We start from the raw sequence: 12,715 nt of genomic DNA, 5'->3' as shown, positions 1-12,715 counted from the left end.
AAAATAATATATAATAAGATAAAACAAAACTTAGCACATCAAACTTAGATGATATAAACCAACAGAAGGGAAGAACACAAGAAAAGGCACAAGAATTACAGGGTCTGTCATTCGCACACTTAGGAATCCCATAAAAATACTAAACTGGAAAGCATAACAGACACAGAGAACCTGATATACAACCTTGTATATGTGCCCACAGTCTGTGAGTTCATTTGAACTTTGGACCATATTGATTTAGAGGGCTTCATTTTCTTGATATCTCTATTCCCTCTGACTCTTAACAATCTTTCACTCTAAATTCTCTTGAGCTCAGAGGTGAAGGATTTGATGGAGATATCCTATGCAGAGCTGTGAGTTAAAAGTCTCTCTCTCTCTCTCTCTCTCTCTCTCTCTCTCTCTCTCTCTCTCTCTCTCTCTCTCTCTCCCTTTATCTCTCTCTGTATCTCGCTGTATCTCTGTCTCTGTCTCTCCCCCCCCTCTCTCCCTTTATCTCTCTCTGTTTCTCTGTCTCTGCCTCTCTCTCTCTCTCTCTCTCTCTCTCTCTCTCTCTCTCTCTCTCTCTCTCTCTCTCTCTCTCTCTCTCATGTCTGGCTTTGGATTTCTGCATTTGTTCCTCTCTGCTGCAGCAGAAAGCTTCTCTGATGATGACTGAGCAATGCACTGACCTATGAGTACAGTAGGATAGTACCATATAGTAATTTTTATAAAAGATGCTTTTTATTTAGCTTCATTTTCCAACTGCTTTTATTTATTCTTTAATCATTTTCTAAAGTCCAGGCTTCATGCCCCTCCTAGTCCAACCCGATTATTCCCCATTGCGTACTTATTCCACACCCCTTCTGCCAAATCTCCAAATCTCCACTCCTCCTCATCAGACCTCCCCACTCCCTGGGGCTTCAAGTCTCTCAAAGTTTAGGTGTGTTTTCTCTCACTGAAGCCAGACAAGACAGTCCTCTGCCTCATATCAGCTGGTTTGTACTGTCTTGTTGGTGGCTCCATTTCTGAGAGATCCCAGGATTCCAGGTCAGTTGAGACTGGCTGATCTTCCCATGAGGCTACCCTCCTCCTCAGATTCTTCCAGCTTTTCCAATTCAACCACAGGGGTGCCCTGGATTCTGTCCATTGGTTGAGTGTAAGTATCTGCATCTGTCTCAGTCAGCGGCTTGTTGGGCCTCTCAGGGGACAGCCATGCTAGGTGCCTGTCTCTAAGCTCATCATAGCACCAGTAACAGTGTCAGGCCTTGAAGCCTTCCCTTGAGCTGGATCCCAATTTAGGCCTGTCACTGGACCTCCTTTCTCTCAGGCTCTTCTCCATTTTTGTCCCTGAAGTTCCTTTAGACAGAAACAATTCTACGTCGGAGTTTTGTGGGAGGGAGACCCCATCCCTCTACTTTATACACGGTCTTAAAACAAACCAAAAACTGGTAATCATCATTAATACCTATAAAAATTATAGGCAATAGATTTTTAATGTTTATGAATATACTTAATGTTTTCTGGGGTCACATACCTTTTAAAGTATAAGAAATGTTTATTTCTATTATTAAGAGTATAGGACAGAGAAAAAGGAGGGAGGTGATTGGAGAAGGGATGGAGAGAAGAAGGTTTATGGGACATATGGGGAGGGAGATCCGGGAAAGGGGAAATCATTTGGAATGTAAACAAAGAATATAGAAAATAAAAATATTAAAAGTAGTATTTGACACTGTAAACTTACATTTACTACTTCATTAAGAGAAATTATTTTACCATTTGCCAAAAATATTTATACAAAATATTTTTATACATTTCATAACCATTTTATCCATAAATGCATTAACTCATACTTCCAAAATGTGACTTGAGGACATTTACAAACAGCAACAAAAACTATTGTGTACTTTGAAAGAAAAGCTATTGTGTACTTTGAAACACTGTTTTTCCATTTGGTATCTGCTTCGTCACAGTGCTTGCTGTTTTCTTTTTCAAGCCTTCATAAAAAATGAGTTCTTGGAGAAAAGTTATTGCTAGGTGTTTCTCTCCCATGACTACAGAAGCAGTTTATAGTTTCTGGAAACTATATCAAACAAATGTGCTGTCTCTAAAATTAATAAGTCAAATATAGTTACTATTTCTTTTTGTAGAAAATAATATTTTACTGAATCAGATGTGTATGAGCTATTAAATCAGGTAAAAAAGGAGAGGACATGTTCACTTACATATTTCTTAATAATTTTATAAACACTGGGGGACTTTTGTTTTAAGTATATATGCTTCCTTTTTATTTCTCAGCACACAGAAAAATGCTGGAATTTATGTTGTATATGTAATCCTAAGAATTTCAACACTCTGAGTGTATGAGATTGTATTTAACAAAATGACTTCTGGTTGCATATGCAAATTGCTAAGTGAAAACATGGTTAGGAATAGTGTCTAATTTCAATATAATGTTGACTAAAATATTCATTATTATGACAGGTTTATTTTCACCTTCTATAATTCTGTTTAATCACCAGAAGGACTGTGGACATAAGAATAAGTGTTAGTATTTTAACACAAGAAATAGCTTCTAGCTGCGCAATTTTAGACAGAAACTTTCTTGTTCTAATTTAAAATTTTTGAAAAAGGTTTACAGCATATATCAAAACACATAATGGTTTATCTTTGCATTTTCTTGAGCTACTTCCTTCTTTTTTCAGTCTGATGGTAGGGGAAATGCAGTTCATCTACACCCTTAACTTGACTTAGCCTATATTTCTCTAGAAAACATACCCCATTTCACACATTGATAGTCCACTGTGTCAAGGAGGCCATCATGTTAGGTGCTAGATGTATTATCATAAACATTAGAGACTTTCTGTCTCTTGGTGTTCATGAATATAAGGAGTAAACAAATATGATGATTATAGTATCATGATCAGTACTGTTCTGAGGATTTAAGCAAGATCCCAATCATTATAATTTGACATGTTTAATTCTTTTATCAAAGATAATGACTCTGTAGGTGGTATTTAAAGATTTGAAGGTCAAAATAATCTAACTATTTATCTGACCATGGATGAGCAATGCACAGTATGATTTGAGCCTCTATGTCATCTCCAAAATATGGAAGTGACTATAATAGATTTCTTGTGGCTATATGTTTTGAAGTGGGGCTGTTATTGGTTTTTGTAATTAAATTTTTGATTTCATAAAATATATTTTGATCATTCTCCCCCATCCACAACTTCTTCTACCTCCCTTGCCACTCAACTTCATATGTTCATTCTCCTCTCTGTCGTCCAAAACAAGCAAATATTAAAATCAAACAAATAAAATTCCAATAAATAAATAAATAAATAAATAAAACAAAACGAACATGTTTTTATATTGTGTCGATAAAGTAAGCCTGGGCATGTGGCCAGTTCTGGAATGTAGTTGATATACTCAGTGACAACGATTGGCAGAAAAACTGATTTTCCCTTTGCTAGTGGATACCAATTGCAAAAAAGAGAAAGCTTCTTGTAACCTCTTAAACAATTATGAATATGTTATAAATATTTTGACTTATATTTCTATGCATATGTAAAAGTATAATGGTTAATAGGTTAAGTGGATAAAATATGTGGATTAGATTTTCTTTTCAAAAATAATGTTGGAAGACTGAAAGTAAGAAATCCATTTATACTAATGTTTATGAAGTAGGATTTAAAATTATAAGTGCATATTGGGGAGGAAAGAGAAAGAGAGGGAGAGAATGAAAGAATGATTGAAGGAAAGATTTGAAATATTGAGACCATGAGTATACATCACATTTTATAATAAATTTGTGGGAAGTTAAAGCAAAAACCCAACCACAATAGAGTTAAAAACATAACCAAAATACCCTTTCTTCATAAAAGGTTGACCATTTCTTGGTACTGAAAAAAATCTGTAATCTGAGTTTTATGTTAGAAATAAAGACCAATATAATAGATCATGCTTCCATTAATGGATGAAGAAAGGGTACAAAATGTCTTTGTTTTCATGGTTCCCTATGTGAATATTGGATAAAATGCAGAACACAATAATGAAAAATACTCTATTGAAATGACTTTTAAAGGAGAAATTTGATTTGGGAATTATTTATACCCTATATCCAACAAATAATATTGCAAAGGACAGACCAAATGTTTTGAATCATTATTGCCTATTACTGCCTTCAGTATATTCAGTTTTCTAAGGGACCACTGATTAAAACAATGCCTCTTGAATAATAATTATGATTGTGTGTGTGTGTGTGTGTGTGTGTGTGTGTGTGTGTGTGTGTGTTTATTTCTATGTTAGACCTGAATACGCTGTTCCTAAATTCTGAGCAAAAATTATTATCCACAGTTTAGCTCCAGGTTAAATAAAAATATCCAGAACTCATACCATGGACAGGAAACTGTTCAGAGATTCACCACTCCATTGTTAAAGTACAAAGCTTATCTTTCAATTAAGTAAACCTTTTCTAAAATATAATATGAACAATAAAGCAGTTATAGAGCTGTTGTGATTAATATTATAGAAGTGTATCTATATATAGAAACCCCACTTTATTCACTGATTTGCCACAATAACCTTCAAAGTAACAGTTCCCTAAAGACAATTGCTACTCAGTGTGTAAACTGCTGCATTGTATCAGGCAGGTTCTACTTGGAAGATAAGGAAGCACTGTTCTTTAAAAGTATTTGGTGGGTCAGAGAGCATTATTTAGTATAGTTTCTACAAGGTTAAAAGTGCCTAATCTTAGTCATCAAGTATACTTGAGCAGTTATGAATGGTACTCATGCAAATGTATTTGAAAAGCAACTTTTCTAGTGGAGCATGTATCCTTATTACACGCTGGAGAATCCTCTGGGTATATGCCCAGGAGAAGTGATGAGCCTAGTTTTCTGAGGAACCACCAGACTGATTTCCAGAGTAGTAGTACCATCTTACAGCCCCACCAGCAGTGGAGGAGTGTTCCTCTTTCACCACATCCTCGGAAAAACACCTGTTTTCTCCTGAGTTTTTGATCATGGCCATTCTGACTGGTGTGAGGTGAAATCTCAGGGTTGTTTTGATTTGCATTTCCCTAATGATTAATGATGTTGAACATTTTTTAAGATGCTTCTCTGCCATCTGAAGTTCTTCAGGTGAAAATTCTTTGTTTAGCTCTATACCCCATTTTTTTCTTTTTTTTTTCTTTTTTTATTAATATTTTTATATTCTATATTCTTTGTTTACATTCCAAATGATTTCCCCTTTCCAAGATCCCCCCTCCCCATATGTCCCATAAACCTTCTTCTCTCCATCCATTCTCCTATCACCTCTCTCCTTTTCTTCTCTGTCCTTATATTCCCTTCCAATGCTAGATCAATACTTTCCAGGATCAGGACCCTCTCCATACTTCTTCATGGGAGTCATTTGTTATGCGATTTGTGCCTTGGGTATTCAGGGCTTCTTGGCTAATTAATATCCACTTATCAGAGATTGCATTCCATGTGTATTCTTTTGTGACTGCGTTACCTCACTTAGGATGATATTTTCCAGATCAAACCATTTGCCTAAATATTTTGTGAATTCATTGTTTCTAATTGCTGAGTAGTATTCCATTGTGTAAATATACCACATTTTCTGTATCCATTCCTCCTTTGAGGGGCATCTGGGTTCTTTCCAGCTTCTGGCTATTATAAATAAGGCTGCTATGAACATAATGGAGCATGTGTCTTTATTGCATGCCGGGGAATACTTTGGGTATATGCCCAGAAGAGGTATAGCGGGGTCCTCTGGAAGTCTCATGTCCAGTTTTCTGAGGAACCTCCAGACTGACTTCCACAGTGGTTGTACCATCTTACAGCCCCACCAGCAGTGGAGGAGTGTTCCTCTTTCTCCACATCCTTGCCAACACCTGCTGTCTCCTGAGTTTTTGACCTTAGCCATTCTGACTGGTGTAAGGTGAAATCTCAGGGTTGTTTTGATTTGCATTTACCTAAGAACTAATGATGTTGAACATTTCTTAAGGTGCCTCTCAGCCATCCGAATTTCTTCGGGTTAAAATTCTTTGTTTAGATCTGTACCCCATTTTTAATAGGGTTATTTGGTTCCCTGGGGTCCAACTTCTTGAGTTCTTTGTATATATTATATATTAGCCCTCTATCAGATGTAGAGTTGGTGAATATCCTTTCCCAATTCGATGGTTGCTGTTTTGTCCTTTTAACAGTGTTCATTGCCTTACAGAAACTTTGTAATTTTATGAGGTCCCATTTGTCAATTCTTGATCTTAGAGCATAAGCTATTGGTGATCTGTTCAGGAACTTTTCCCCTGTGCCCATGTCCTCAAGGGTCTTCCCCAGTTACTTTTCTATTAGTTTCAGTGTGTCTGGTTTTACATGGAGGTCCTTGATCCACTTGGAGTGAAGTTTAGTACATGGAGATAAGAATGGATCAATTCGCATACTTCTGCATGCTGACATCCAATTGAACCAGCACCATTTGTTGAAAAGGTTATCTTTTTTCCACTGGATGTTTTCGGCTCCATTGTCGAAGATCAAGTGACCATAGGTGTGTGGATTCATTTCTGGATCTTCAATTCTATTCCATTGGTCCACTTGTCTGTCACTGTGCCAATACCATGCAGTTTTTAACACTATTGCTCTGTAGTATTGCTTGAAGTCAGGGATACTGATTCCCCCAGAATTTCTTTTGTTGCTGAGAGTAGTTTTAGCTATCCTGGGTTTTTTGTTATTCCAGATGAATTTGAGAATTGCTTTTTCTAACTCTGTGAAGAACTGAGTTGGGATTTTGATGGGGATTGCATTGAATCTGTAGATTGCTTTTGGCAAGATGGCCATTTTAACTATATTAATCCTGCCGATCCATGAGCATGGCAGATTTTTCCATTTTCTGAGGTCTTCTTTGATTTCCTTCTTCAGAGACCTGAAGTTCTTGTCATATAGATCTTTCACTTGTTTGGTTAGAGTCACACCAAAATACTTTATATTGTTTGTGGCTATTTTGAAGGGTGTCATTTCCCTAACTTCTTTCTCAGCCTGCTTATCCTTTGACTATAAGAAGGCAACTGATTTGCTCGAGTTGATTTTATAACCAGCCACTTTCCTGAAGTTGTTTATCAGCTGTAGGAGTTCTCTGGTGGAGGTATTCGGGTCACTTAAGTAGACTATCATGTCATCTGCAAATAGTGATAATTTGATTTCTTCCTTTCTAATTTGTATCCCCTTGACCTCCTTATGTTGTCTAATTGCTTTAGCTAGAATTTCAAGTACTATATGAAGAAGATATGGAGAGAGAGGACAGCCTTGTCTAGTCCCTGATTTTAGTGAGATTACTTCAAGTTTTTCTCCATTTAGTTTGATTTTGGCTACCAGTTTGCTGTATATTGCTTTAATGATGTTTAGGTATGGGTCTTGAATTCCTGTTCTTTCCAAGACTTTTAGCATGAAAGGATGCTGGATTTTGTCACATGCTTTTTCTGCATCTAATGAGATGATCATATGGTGTTTTTCTTTGAGTTTGTTTATGTAGTGGATAGCATTGATGGATTTCCTTATATTGAACCATCCCTGCATCCCTGGGATGAAGCCTACTTGATCATGGTGGATGATCGTTTTGATGTGTTCTTGGATTCCGTTGGCAAGAATTTTATTAAGTATTTTTGTGTCAATATTCATAAGAAAAATTGGCCCGAATTTGTCTTTCTTTGTTGCATCTTCGTGTGGTTTTGGTATCAGCGTAATTGTGGCTTCATAGAACGAGTTGGGTAGAGTTCCTTCTGTTTCTATTTTGTGGAATAGTTTGAACAGTATTGGTATTAGGTCTTCTATGAAGGTCTGATAGAATTCTGCACTGAAGCCATCTGGTCCCGTGATTTTTTTGGTTGGGAGACTTTCTATGAACCCTTTTATTTCTTCAGGTGTTATGGGACTGTTTAGTTGATCTATTTGATCCTGATTTAGTTTTGGTGTCAGATATCTGTCTAGGAAAGTGTCCATTTCCTCCAGATTCTCCAGTTGTGTTGAGTATAGGATTTTGTAGTAGGATCTAATGATTTTTTGAATTTCCTCAGTTTCTGTTGTTATATCTCCCTTTTCATTTCTAAGTTAGTTAATCTGGATACTGTCTCTGTGCCCTTTGGTTAATCTGGCTAAGGGTTTATCTATCTTGTTGATTTTTCTCAAAGAACCAGCTCCTGGTTTTGTTGATTCTTTGTATGGTTCTCTTTGTTTCTACTTGATTGATTTCGGCCCTGAGTTTGATGATTTCCTGCCTTCTACTCCTCCTGGGTGAAATAGCTTCTTTTTGTTACAGGGCTTTCAGGTGTGTCATTAAGCTGGTAATGTATGCTCTCTCCATTTTCTTTTTGGAGGCACTCAGGGCTATGAGTTTTCCTCTTAGCACTGCTTTCATTGTGTCCCATAGATTTGGGTATGTTATGTTTTCATTTTCATTGTGTTCTAAAAAGTCTTTGATTTCTTTCTTTATTTCTTCCTTGACCAAGTTATCATTGAGTAGAATATTGTTCAGTTTCCACGTGTATGTGGGTTTTCTGTTGTTTTTGTTGCTATTGAAGACCACTTTTCTTCCATAGTGATCTGATAGGAGGCATGGGATTATTTCTATCTTCTTATATTTGTTGAGGTCTGTCTTGTGACCAATTATATGGTCGATTTTGGAGAAGGTACCAAGAGGTTCTGAGAAAAAGGTATATTCTTTTGCTTTAGGATAGAATGTTCTATATATATATCTGTTAACGCTTGAATTAGTTTCACTGTGCCCCTGTTCAGTTTCTGTTTTCCTGATCGGTCCTTTGAGGAAAGTGCAGTGTAGAAGTCACCCACAATTATTGTGTTAGGTGCAATGTGTGCTTTGAGCTTTAATAAAGTTTCTTTTATGAATGAGGGTGCCCTTGCATTTGGAGCATAGATGTTCAGGATTGAGAATTCTTCTTGTTGTATTTTTTCTTTGACCAGAAAGAAGTGTCCCTCAGAGTCTCTTTTGATGACTTTGGGTTGAAAGTCAATTTTATCTGATATTAGAATGGCTACTCCAGCTTGTTTCCTGAGACCATTTGCTTGTAAATTTGTCTTCCAGCCTTTTATTCTAAGGTAGTGTTTGTCTTTGACCCTGAGGTGTGTTTCCTGTATGCAGCAAAATGTAGGGTCCTGTTTATGTATCCAGTCGGTTAGTCTATGTCTTTTTATTGGGGCATTGAGTCCATTGATGTTGAGAGATATTAAGGAATAGTAATTATTACTTCCTGCCATTTTTGATGTTATTTTTTAAATTTGATTGGTTAACTTCTTTTGGGTTACTATCTTTCTTTTCCAGGGTGAAGTTTCCCTCCTTGTATTGCTGTTTTCCTCCTATTATCCTTTGTAGGGCTGGGTTTGTGGATAGATATTGGGTAAACTTGGTTTTGTCATGGAATATCTTAGTTTCTCCATCTATGGTGATTGAGAGTTTTGCTGGGTATAGTAGTTTTGGCTGACATTTGTGTTCTCTTAGAGTCTGCATGAGATCTGCCCGGGATCTTCCAGCATTCATAGTTCAGGTGAAAAATCTGCTGTGATTCTGATAGGTCTTCCTTTATATGTTACTTGGCCTTTTTCTCTTACTGCCTTTAATATTCTTTCTTTGTTTAGTACATTTGGTGTTTTGATTATTATGTGACGGGAGGTATTTCTGTTCTGGTCCAGTCTGTTTGGAGTTCTGTAGGCTTCTTGTATATTCATAGGCATCTCTCTCTTTAGGTTAGGGAAGTTTTCTTCCATAATTTTATTGAAGATATTTGCTGGCCCTTTAAATTGTAAATCTTCACTCTCATCTATGGCTATAATCTTTAGGTTTGGTTTTCTCATTGTGTCCTGTATTTCCTGGATATTTTGGGTTACAAGCTTTTTGCATTTTGCATTTTGTTTAACTGTTGAGTCCATGGTTTCTATTGTATCTTCTGCATCTGAGATTCTTTCTTCTATCTCTTGTATTCTGTTGTTGATATTTGCATCTATGTCCCCTGATTTCTTCCCAAGGTTTTCTACCTCCAAAGTTGTCTCCCTTTGAGTTTTCTTAGCTGTTTCTAATTCTCATTTTATATCCTGGATGGTTTTGCTCAGCTCCTTCACTTGCTTGTTTGTGCTTTCCTGTAATTCTTTAAGAGATTTTATGTTTCCTCTTTCATGACCTCAGCCTGTAGACCAAAGTTCTCCTGTATTTCTTTAAGGGATTTTTGCATTTCCTCCTTATTGGCTTTTGTATTCTCCTGAATTTCTTTCAATGATTTTTGTGTTTCCCTTGCAATGGCTTCTAACTTTTACATCCATTTTCTCCTGAATTCCTTTAGTTTGTCCTTCATGTGTTCCTGTACCAGCATCATGACCAGTGATTTTAAATCCAAATCTTGTTTTACTGGTGTGATGGGGTATCCAGGACATGCTGTTAAAGGAGAATTGGGTTCAGATGCTGCCATATTGCCTTGATTTTTGTTAGTGACGTTCCTGCGTTTGCCTTTTGCCATCTAGTTCTCACTGGTGTTAGTTGGTCTTGTCAATGCTGGACTCACCAGTGCAAGCTGCCTCTTCCCAGGTGGCCTCTGGTGCACAGCTGACCTCTTGCACTGCCTGGAGACAGGGTGCTGTGGCCCAGGATGTTCAGATTCTGAAGCAGACACCTGAAGGCTCCTGCCAGGGCCTGCTGGACTCACCAGAGCACACTGACTCCTCCCAGCCGGTCTCCTGGATGCCCCTCCTGCCTCCTGCAGGACCTGGAGATGTGGTGTTGTAGCCCAGGCTGTTCTGGATCCTGAATCAGAAAATATACCCCATTTTTCAATAGCGTTATTTGGTTCCCTGGGGTCTACCTTCTTGAGTTCTTTGTATATATTGGATATTAGCCCTCTGTCAGATGGAGGGTTGGTGAAGATCTTTTCCCAATTTGTTGGTTGCTGATTTGTCCTTTTGATGGTGTCCTTTGCCTTACAGAAGCTGTAATTTTATGAGGTCCCATTTGTCACTTCTTGATCTTAGAGCATAAGCTATTGGTGTTCTGATCAGCAACTCTTCTCCTGAGCCCATGTCCTCAAGGTTTTCCCCAATTTCTTTTCTATTAGTTTCCATGTTCCCTCAATGGAGGAATGGATACAAAAATGTGGTATATATACATAATGGAGTACTATTCAGCCATTAGAAACAATGAATTGATGAAATTCTTAGACAAATGGATGGAGCTGGTGATCATCATACTAAGTGAGGTAACCCAGTCTTAAAAGATCAATCATGGTATGCACTCACTCACTAATAAGTGGATATTAACCTAGAAAACTCGAATACCCAAAACATAATCCACACATCAAATGAGGTACAAGAAGAACAGAGGAGTTCTGGAAAGACCCAGTGTAGCAGTATAGGGCAATACCAGAATAGGGAAGAGGGAAGGGGTGGATGGGAGAACAGGGGGAGGGAAGAGGGCTTATGAGACTTTCGGGGAGCGGAGAGCCAGGAAAGGGGAAATCATTTGAAATGTAAATAAAAAAATATATTGAATAAAAAAATAGTTTAAAAAAAATCAACTTTTCTTCTATAAGCAAACAACTAAACTGGGATTGGTTGTATAGCTCAGTGGTAGACAGCTTGCTTAGCATGAGTGAAGATGACAAGCTCAATTCTTTTGACCTTGTTTTTAAATGGGCTCCATTCTAAAACCCCATCTTTCCGCTTTGCTCCTTCTCACTCAATTTCTATTAAAAGCTCCTACACACTTTTTTTTTTCTTTTTTATTGTATATTTTCTTTACTTACATTTCAAATGTTATCCCCTTTTTTGGTCCTCCCCTGGAAATCCACTATCCCATCCCCCATTCCCCATCCCCTTGCTTATATGAGGGTGTTCCCCCACCCACCTATCCACCCACTCCTGCCTCCCTGCCATTACCCTACACTGAGGCATCAAGCCTTCATAGGACCAAGGGCTTCTCCTCCCTTTGATGCCCAACAAGGCCATCCTCTGCTACATATGTAGCTGGAGCCATGGGTCCCTACATTTGTACTCTTTGGCTGGTGTTTCAGTCCCTGTGAGCTCTGGATGGTCTGGCTGGTTGGTATAGTTGTTCTTCCTATGGGGTTTCAAATCCCTTCAGCTTCTTCAGTCCTTTCTCTAACTCCTCCATTAGGGACCCCATGCAAAATCCAATGGTTGGCTGTGAGCATCTGCCTCTGTATTTGTCAGGCTCTTGCAGAGTCTCTCAGGAGACAGCTATATCATGTTCCTGTCAGCATGCACTTCTTGGCATCCACAATAGTTTCTGGGTTTGGTGACTATATATGGGATGGATCCCCAGGTGGGACAGTCTCTATATAGCTTTTCCTTCAGTCTCTACTCCATGCTTTGTCTCCATATTTCCTCCTGTGAGTATTTTGTTCCCCCTGTTAGAAGAACCAAAGCAACCATATTTTGGTCTTCCTTCTTCTTGAACTTCATTTGGTGTGGATTGTGTTTTGGGTATTCTGGGCTTTGGGGCTAATATCCACTTGTCAGTACATGCATACCATGTTTGGTTTTTCATAATTGAGTTACTAGAGGATGATATTTTCTAGTTCTATCAATTCACCTAATAATTTCATGAATTCATTGTTTTTGATAGCTGAGTAGTACTCCATTGTGTAAATGTACCATATTTTGTGTATCCATTCCTCTATTGGAGGACATCTGGGTTCTTTCCAGCTTTTGGATTTTATAAG

This window comes from Apodemus sylvaticus, chromosome X (assembly GCF_947179515.1).
Source record: "Apodemus sylvaticus chromosome X, mApoSyl1.1, whole genome shotgun sequence".
In the NCBI taxonomy this organism is placed as follows: domain Eukaryota; kingdom Metazoa; phylum Chordata; class Mammalia; order Rodentia; family Muridae; genus Apodemus; species Apodemus sylvaticus.
This window is presented reverse-complemented; position numbering follows the sequence as displayed.